Here is a 9,008-nt window from a genome sequence, read left to right as displayed (position 1 = left end):
ACTCTCTACCAGCAAACACATTTTAAAATTAATAATAACTTTTACATTGTTAATGACTACAAACTTTCATTTTTTTCTAAAATATTAAACATAGTATTTCATTTTATATATTTAAATGCATTTAATACTCTTTACCAGTACTTTTAAAACACGCATTCCTCATCTCTGAGTTCTTTCTTTTGATCCTATCTTTTTGGGATAGATTTTTTAATTAAAATCTGTATTATTAATTTATTTATTTAATTTTAGAGAAGGACTCATTAATGTCTCATGATTCCCAGAATCTGAACAAAGTTGAGAATGGCTTTCTGTTGCCATAAACATAAAACAAATGGGCTGGGCATTTGGCTTAATTTTTTTTGGCTTAATCTTTTTTTTTCTCTTTTAGGATTCTGGAAAAATTCCTCCACCTTCCTCTGTCATTAAATGTTGCTATGGAGAAGTAGTCAGATTAAACCCACCCTTTTTCTCTCAGCCCTAGCAGATGACTTGATTTTTCTGTCCCAAAGTTACCTGCCTACTGAGTTTTTCACTATCCCGCTCCAAGATACAACTTTGTGTTGATCATTCTGAATAATTATTTTTCTGGAAAATATTGTACATGTTTAATCAGCAAGTTCATTTTTTCATTTAGTTTTGGAAAGTTTTTTTTTTTAATATAGTTTTGAAATAGTCTATTTCATTTGTTTTGTTCTCTTACTTCAGGAATACCAACGATGCATATACTGGAGCTACTGTGTTTGATTTTTGTATTACCTTCTTTCTAATGATTTTTCCTTTTGTCATTTTCTATATTTCGTTTTTAAAATGAGTTTTATAAATCCTGCCGGCCATGTTACTGTATCTTTCATGTTTTTGTAGTTTCAAAGGTGGCTTTTTATTTCCCTAATTATTTATTTTAAATTCTTAATTCTTCCTGTGAATTCTGCCAGCTTCCTTTTCATTTCTCCATGGTCATATATCTTATTTGATGTTTTTCAATGTTTTGCTAATTAATGAGATAATATTTTACTTGTAAACTTTTGTTGGCTCACGATATCACGGTGATTTTTATCAAACTGCTGCAGTACTGAGTCTGTTGATATTATCAAATGAGTGAGTAATTGTAATAAATTGAAATTTAGTGAGGTTTATATTTTTTTATTTTATTTTTTATGTTATTAAATTTATTGGGGTTACATTGGTTAAGATTATATAGGTTTCAGGTGTACAATTCTATAATACATTACCTGTATATTGCATGTGTCAATTTTAAAAAATTATTTTTAAAGGATTTCTGTTTCTGGCCCTGATGGAGCAACAGGGACAGATTTAGCCACCCACCTTAAACAAATACAAAAAACAGTCAGCATTTATGAAGAATGGCTTTTAAACATTGGACAGCAGGCGCTGACAAACAGTAAGTATTAAAAGATAAACATACGAGGTGAGGGCTATGGTCTTCCCAGGAATTCTTTGGAGATGGCTTTCTTGTGGCAGTGCAGTCCTCAGCGGAGAAGATGGAGTAAGCTGAGGATTTGGGGAGGCTAAGGTGGACAGAATTCACAGACAGAGTACCAGAGAGGAGAGAGCTGCACAGAAAAAGAGCTCTCCAGAGAGATGCCCTCAACTCTTCAGAGTGTACATTTGAGGAACTTGCCTGAGGCAGAGGAAAGGATTACCAGACAGGAGCAGGTGGGAAAATTCTTGATGCTCTCACAGTGTGGGGAATTTTTCAAGTTCTCAACTTTCAAATTAAAAACCTTATGATATGTGGGGCATTGAGTAGAATACCCAGAAGAGTAATGCCTCATTAGTGAGGCCAAATTAGCCTAGTATAAAAGCTGGTGTGTTCTGTATAACTGCTACTCAAATTGGCCTGTTGAGTATGCCATCTATTTCCTAAGTGAACTCAAGTGATATGTTAAAAATTATCACTAATATTATGTCAGCTCCCCCATTGAAAGACTTTATTTTTTTAGAGCAGTTTTAGGTTCACAACAAAAAATTGAGAAGGTACAGAGAGTTCCCATATAAACCCTGCCCTGAGTTCCCATGTAACGCCTGCCCTGACACATGCATAGCTTTCCCCATTACTAACATCCCTATCAGATCATTCGTTACATTGACACAACATTATCACTCAAACTCTACATTTACATTAGAGTTTACTCTTGCTGTTGTATATTCAGAGGGTTTGGACAAACGTATAATGACATATATGCATTATTACAGTATATACAAAATAGTTTCTCTTTCCTAATAGTACTCAGTGTTCTGCCTATTCATCCTCCCATCACCCTAACCCATGAGGATCACTGATCTTTCTACTGTCTTTATTGTTTTGCCTTCTCCAGAATGTCGTACAGTTGGAATCATACAGTATGCAGCCTTTTCAGATTGCCTTCTTTCACTTAGAAATATGCATTTAAGTTTTAAACATGTCTTTTCATGCCTTGGTAGCTCATTTCTTTCTTGGTGCTGAATAATATTCTATTATCTGCATATACCACAATTTATTTATCCATTTACCTACTGCAGGACATCTTGGTTACTTCTGAGTTTTGGCAATTATGAATAAAGCTGTTATAAACTTCCATGTGCAGGTTTTTATGTGGACATAAGTTTCCAACTCCTTTAGGTAAAAACCAAGGAGTGTGATTGCTGAATCATATGGTAAGAGTAGATTTAGTTTTGTAAGAAACCAGCCAAATGTCTTCTTAATTGGCTGTACCATTTTGTATTCCCACCAGCAATAAATAACAAGTCTTGTTTCTCCACATCCTTGCCAGCATTTGATGTTGTCAGTGTTCGAGATTTTGGCCATTCTAATAAGTGTGTAGTGGTGTCTCATTGTTGTTTTAATTTGCATTTCCTTGAAGACATATGACATGGAGTATCTTTCATATGCTTATTTGCCATCTCCACCTATTCTTTGGTAAGGTGTATGTTAAAGTCTTTGGCCCACTTTTGAATTGAATTGTTAATTTTCTTATGGTTAATTTTAAGAGTTCCTTGTATATTTTGTATAACAATATTTTATCAGATGTATATTGAAATTGTTTTCTCCTAGTCTGTAGCTTGTCTTCTCATCCTCTTGACATTGTCTTTTGCAAAGTAGTTTTTCATTTTAATGAAGCCCAGTTTATAAATTCTTTCTTTCATGGATCATACCTTTGGTGTTATATCTAAAAAGTCATCAGCATACCTACCCAAGGTCAACTAGGTTTTCCTATTATTATTTTTTCATCAATTATTTATTGTGTTTGTCACAGTTTTTGTTATGTAGTATTTTATTGCTCTCTTATTTGGTGCTTAATGTTTCATAATAGTTATATCTATTGGACTTTAACAATATAGAATAAACTCTTTGTTTCAGTGCATGCTATTTGCTTTTTGTCCCACCCTTTCTTCTGCCTCTGCCCCCCACCACTCCGGTTCAAGCTGTTGTTTCTCAGTATAGTTGTGTAGGACACAGCTCCCTGGCCCATGCTGGTGGTATTATGAGCCATGCGCTCCCCCCACCACCCCTTCCCCAACTGAGGCAGTCAGTTACCTACCAATCGTTGATCAGCCACTCACAGCAGCTCATGGCAGCTCTCGCCGGCTGCTGGCCACTCAGGCTGGCTGCCTGCCACTCATGCTGTACACGGTAGCCCACAGCAGCACTCAGCAGCCCATGGCAGCCCATGGCAACCTAAGCCAACCTCCAGCTGCTCACAGCAACCTAGTTCCAGGGAGAGCTGCTGTTCACAATCTTAGCTGTAGAGGGTGCAGCTCACTGGCCCATATGGGAATCGAACCAGTGACCTCTGCATTAGGAGCACGGCACTCCAACCACTTGACCACCTGAGCCACCGGGCTGGCCCGCTATTTGCTTTCTAATCCCAGTTTTTTACAGTAACGCAATTCTTTAAAAATTTTAAATCTGTATGTAGGGGAAACGCATAAAACAGAGAAACAAAAGGTGATGTAGAACTTATAATTTTTTTTACCATTATATGAAATCTGAATAGAGGAACTGTATCTATTTACAGTTGGTTTTTTTCCCTTCTAGCTTTATTGTGGTATGATATACAAATATAAGAAAATTAACAATAATTCCAGATTATAATCTAACATACTATGTATATTTAAATTACCATAATTGTCTGTAAAATGTTCCATAGTTTTGTTTGTTTTTTAAACCAGGAGCCAGCCAATCAAACTTTATGTTTTGCTCTCAGTTATGCCTATTTAGGCTTTTAATCTAAAATAGATTACAAATTTTCTTTCATTACACTTCTTTTGTAGGATTGACTGATTTAGAAAATAAAAATACAGGAAGGATGCTTACCTGATTTGAATATCAGGTAAGCAATGAATCATCTTTTAGTATAATATGTCCATGCTATACTAACAGATTTGTTGTTAATCTGAAATTCAAATTGAACTGAGTGTCCTATATTTTATCTGGCAACCCTAATTTTTGGGATGTTCAGGCCAGTTGTCTCATATAGCAGCTCAAATTCTAGATTTGTTTTTCTCTTTGATTCTGTTTAACTTTTTTTTACAAAAACATTTTATAGGCAATGTTACATCCTTCTTATTGCATCACATTAGGAGGAACATATCTACTAGTCCCATTAGTGAAGCTAAGTTTGATTACTGAATGAAGATGGTGACTACCAAACCTCCTAGTTAAAAGTGTCTTTTTTCATCAAAATTAGTAATTTGTGTGAGTGTGCGGGGGTGTTCTGAACGCAGATGATTGTCCTATTCCCAATAACCTTTTGTGCAATGATTTTAACATTCATTAGTTATCATTTCCTGAATCAATGTCACACTGTGGGTTCCAAAATGATTTTCTAATTTTTTCATTCCTTCTACATTTATTGTTAACTGGCATTCATTTGTAAAGATCTTGCTTTTATGCTCTCTCTTCTCTTATAGTATCACTAAGTACTAATGAAATTGAAAAAAATTCAATTTGTTATATTCCATTATTGCCATTATTCTTTGTATTCTTAAATTACTTCGGTTTGGGCTATTGGAAGTCCCCCTCAAGTCTGCTCTTTCATCTCTTGGATATGACACCATTTTGTTTTTGAATGCTTCCTTGCATTCTATTATTAAAGAGATTTCCCAGGCTCGTATTTTACTCATTTTTGTCCAAGAACAGGAATCAGCCTTTATAGAGCCTGTGACAGCTATCAGTTTACTGCTGTTCTGTTTGGAATACATTGTGTCTGCCCTGTTTTGTGTTACTGGAGTTGGACCCTGTAAACATGCTTCCTTTGCCAGCTGGCACACAGCAAGCTATGCCAGTAGAGGGCACTAGAGGGACATTGCAGGAAACAGGCTTCAGGAGCTGGTGTGTGTCCTCCTGTTCTCCTTATGGAGGGAGCAGCTGCCAGTGACGTGCATGCAGAACACGCAGTGGTGCTCACTGTCCAGCTAGTTTTGCTGGCACCCAGGCCGGCAGTTTCCTGTTCAGCAATCATGGCCCACGGTTTCCTACTTGCCAGCCTCAGTCTATTGGCACTCTTGTGGGAAGTGACCTGTTTGCCAACTTCAACCCACCAGCTATGGACTAGCTCCCGCCCAGGATAACACAGCAAACATCTCTGCCGTCGTCTGGGCTGCAGCTACACCTCTCTAATGAAGTTTGAGTTTTAGCTTTAGGGAGAGGGACCCTTTTTCCAAATTGTTCCTTATTGGGTACTGTCAGCCGAGTGACATTTTTAAGGTTCTCTTTATCTCCTCTGGTTTACCCTCTGTGCCTGGTTGATAATTCTTTAAGTTAAATTGTCCCTATTCAAATTACTCGTGTGTTTCCTGTCTTCTAACTGACTGATAGAGTACAGGGAGTGGTCTTTGAATGGTATGATTTCTGGATTAACTTGCTCATGCTCTTGGATTTGAGGATAGAACTGAGCCGCTTGCCAAAGGGAATGGGATACTCGTATTCTTTGGCACACAGGGACACACAGTTAATAAAGCTGTTACCTGTGGTTGGTTGTGATGAAATGTCAATTGAAGCAAGTACATGGGAGCCCAAGGGGCCTCTGCTCTTGACTTATGATGACTACAAGGATGGTGGTGTCTTCGCCTGTTTTGGCTACTGTAACACAAATGCCAAAAGACTGGGTGCTTTAGAAACAAGAAACATTTACTTCTCACAATTCTGGAGGCTGAGAAGTCCCAGATTAAGGCATTGGTAGATTCCGTGTCTGGTGAAGGCTTTTTGTTTCTAGATGGCCATCTTTTTATTGTGTTCCCCATGGTGGAAGGAGCCTGGGAGCTCTGGGAACCTCTTTTATAAGGACACTAATTCTATTCATAAGGACTCCACCCTCATGACCCAATCACTTCCCAAAGGCTCCCAACTGCAAATACCCTCACATTGGACACTAAGTTTCAACATATGAATTTCGAGGGGTGGGGGAGGACACAAACATTTAGTCTAAAGTAGGTGATATGGATTGACTCTCCTCATAAAAACGTATTTCCCACATCCAAATTAACTACCTCACGTATTTGTCTAATATTTTTATAGTTTTATTTTAAATTTATACCTCTAGTTTATTTGGAGATTATTTTGGTGTATGGTGTGAGGTATGAATCCAATATTATCTTTTTGCAAGTGGATATCCAGTCACTCAGCATCATTTATTTAAAAGTCCACCTTTTTCCAAGTGATCTCACATGTCACGTAGCGATTCCCATATGTACTTGGACTTAATATTCTCTTCCATTCTCTCTATTCATTTGCCAGTTTCACAGTATTTTTACTAGAGAGCTTTATAGTCTGATGTAATATTTGTTAGGGCTAGTCCTCCCTTGTTGCTTATGTTTCTCAGGATTTTCCTTCATGTTATTGTATGTTTATTTTTTCATATGGACTTTAGAATTAGCTTGCATAGCTCTAGGAAAAAATTTTACTTCTATTTTAAATCACATTACATTTATATATTACTTGGGGGAGAACTGAAATCTTTATGGTGTTAAATTGTCCCGTGTGAAAAAAAAACACAGGAATGTTTCACAGATTTTTCTAATATACTTTTGGCACATTTTCTGATTTTTATCTTTTTTGTTTCTATATTAAATGAAATTACATATTTTAAAGAGTTGCTGTTTGTATTTTCTGTATATATGTTTTTAGGTAACTTTTACATCATGCTACCTTACAGAACTTGGTAGTTATTCATAGCACTGATTTTCTGTTTTATAGGTGTAGTATTACATAATGTACATAAAGATATAATTTAATTCTTTCTCAATTCTTATGCACATATATGGTTATGATTCTTAGCTTATATCTCCAATACTATGCTATATATTAGTGGAGACAGAGGACATACTTCCTTTGTTCTCGATCTTAATGAGAATGCCTTTAATGTTTCTCCATTAAGTATGATACTGGTTTTCAAGCTGAGGTATAAAATATTTCATCATGTTAAGATAGTATCCCTTAATTTTTATATTATTTTTATGAACTTTAAGAATGACTGTTGAAATTTATCAAAGGCTGTGTTACATTTTATTATTTGCTCACAATTCTTTCCTTTTTCCCTTTGTCTATCATGATTCACTGTGGGGAGGGGGGTACACTTTACCTGAACATTAATATTGGGTTTGACCATGTGGCTTGCTTTTAACAATGGAATTTGATCAAAAGTGGCAGTGTATCAGTTCTGAGCCCAAAGTATCACATTTCTGCTTATCCCTCTTGTGTTTCTGCCTCTGCCATCAGAAAGATGGGCCGAGGTAGTTGCTGATCCCAGATAGAGAGCAGACCTGAATCCATCCTATAGTCTGTAGCACAACCACCCCTGCCAACCCACAGACTGTTGAGTGAGAAAAAGAAAAATATTTGAGGTTTTCAGCCACTGAGATATTGGGTGTGTTTGTTACTCATTATTTTCACAGAAATAGCTGACTAAAACAAAATCTATACATCTAATCACAGGACATCTTTCTCCTTAGATCTAAGTATATGGTGAATTACGAGAAATGAATTTACTAATATTAAAACTTAATTGTCCAAGAATAAACCCCCTTTGATTATGTTACATTCTTTAAACTTAATTTTAGATTTTGTTTGCCGGCATTTTATTTAGGATTTTTCCATTGCTAGTCATGAGTGAGAATGGTTTATAGTTTTTGTTTTGTTTTGTTTTGTATGTGTTTGCAATCTTTACCAGGTTTGAGTGTCAAAGTTATATTCATTTCATAAACATCACTTGAGAGTTTTCCATCTCTGCTACAATTTATATGGTATTGGGATTATCTGGTTTTTGTAGGTTTGATAGAATTCCCCTGTAAAATCATTTGGGTCTAGTTTCTACAGTTAGTCCTTTGATAACATTTTCTCTCCTCTATATAAATTTATTTATGTTTTCCATGTATAGCAAGGTCAATTTTGGTAAATTGTATTTTCCTAGAAAAAAGTCCAATTCATCTAGGTTTTCCATTAGTTTTGTATTGAGTTCTGCCAAGTAGTCTCTTATAAATTTTAAAATTTCCTCAGTTTCATTGGTGATCTCTTTCTTTTAATTTCTTATTTTTGTTTTCTACCTTCCTTTATTGTGTTAGCTAGTGGCTTATCTATTTTGTTGACTTTTTTTTTATGGAGAACCAGCATTTTGATTTATTAATTTCTACTATTCTTCTGTTCTCTACCTCATTCTTTTTGCTTTTAACTTTATTATTTCCTTCCTTATACTTTCTTTTGCTTTACATTGCTGCTCTCCTAATTTTTAAGACGGGAGCTTAATTTATCTATTTTCATTCTTTTATTTATTTGTTTTTCTGCAAAAATTAAGGCTATGAATTTTCTACGATCACTGGTTGAACTATACTCTATTGATTTTGTGTTTTCATAATGATCCTTTTTTTTTTTTTAGAAATTCAGCAATTTAAATTTTTCCTCTTTTGTCCCAAGAGTTGTTTAATAGAAAAATTGTTTGAGTTCTACATGGAATTTCTAGTTTTAGAAATACCAGAGAAGCAAGACAAGGAAATAAAGACATTTGCTCCACTTT

The sequence above is a fragment of the Rhinolophus hipposideros genome (genome assembly GCF_964194185.1).
Source record: "Rhinolophus hipposideros genome assembly, chromosome: 1".
In the NCBI taxonomy this organism is placed as follows: domain Eukaryota; kingdom Metazoa; phylum Chordata; class Mammalia; order Chiroptera; family Rhinolophidae; genus Rhinolophus; species Rhinolophus hipposideros.
The sequence above is the reverse complement of the archived record's forward strand: the minus strand, read 5'-3'. Positions refer to the sequence as shown.